Genomic DNA, 1,411 nt, shown 5'->3' with positions numbered 1-1,411 from the left:
CCGTGTTAACGGAACAGCACCGTGTTAACGGAACAGCACCGTGTTAACGGAACAGCACCGTGTTAACGGAACAGCGCCGTGTTAACGGAACAGCGCCGTGTTAACGGAACAGCGCCGTGTTAACGGAACAGCGCCGTGTTAACGGAACAGCGCCGTGTTAAAGGAACAGTGTCTGTCTCTTATACACATCTAGATGTGTATAAGAGACAGGCCCAGGATATCTCGCACCCCCTGTTTACATGCCCTGTGGGGCCCAGCTAAATGAACCTCACCGCGTGCTGGGCCACCAATTACCCGGCCTACTGCCGAATGTTTCATCCTCGCTTGAGTATCGCGACGTCCCCAGACAAAGAGGAACTTTAACTCCCAACTCGCGCCTTCTTTCCCTCTTCTTCAGGGATGTGAGGAGAGGAGGGAGGGTTCAGTTTCAACCTCCTTCTCTTAAGCTAATATTTTTAAGGGGTTAAGAGCCATGGGGAGAGTTAATTCCCCACCTAATCCTCTGCACACTCCTTCCTCATGACCCACTTGAAGCAGAAAAGTGGGTATATTGTTGCCGTGCTGTTGAGTTGTCACCCGCATAAATGAATGTTGAATTCTGTTATTCAGTTTGTACCATACATTGTAAGTATAAATGTTTTGCATGTATAAAATGCGTGTACAATATGTACGTTGAAGTGACAGAATATTTCACTAACACTAAATAGATAAGCTGCTGAGAAATGTACTACACTCAGTTAATTAATAGGTCAGCTTGTCCAAATAATGACACACTTCTACCTGCTCCACGGGCGGGACACACGTAGCACTGATGGGACATAATCTGTGTCAGGTTGATTTACACAGCGGCCCAAAGTGTACAACTATTGAAACAAAAACTCGTACATTTCTCTGAGTATTTTATGTGAAAAAATAGGCGCTGTGTTCACACATGATGATGTGTGCAGGCAATCAACGCACAACCAAATAATGGAGTGTATGTGTTCTTAATTTGTAGGTAGCTATACAATACACATCGAAATGAACTTGTACCTGTACTGTTGTGGCATCAATTGCCCTAATAATATCTAATTTATTTGTTCTTGCAATCAACCCCAACCATAGTACTTGTAATTAACCCATCTACAGTAAATGAAGGTTTCCTCAAAATAGCCGTTTATTGGAGATAGTACCAAGTTGAATATCTACGAGATCGCTTTATTTTACCATTGCAGCTTAGAGCTTAGAACTCAAGTTGGTCGCTTAACTGATAGACCTGCACGCTACAAGCATGCCAGTCGGCGCCGTCCATGCCGTCCATGCCGTCCATGCCGTCCATGCCGTCCATGCCGTCCATGCCGTCCACGCCGTCCATGCCGTCCATGCCGTCCATGCCGTCCATGCCGTCCATGCCGTCCATGCCGTCCATGCC

This window comes from Hyalella azteca, unplaced genomic scaffold (assembly GCF_000764305.2).
Source record: "Hyalella azteca isolate HAZT.00-mixed unplaced genomic scaffold, Hazt_2.0.2 contig10342, whole genome shotgun sequence".
In the NCBI taxonomy this organism is placed as follows: domain Eukaryota; kingdom Metazoa; phylum Arthropoda; class Malacostraca; order Amphipoda; family Hyalellidae; genus Hyalella; species Hyalella azteca.
Note: the sequence above shows the minus strand (reverse complement) of the source record.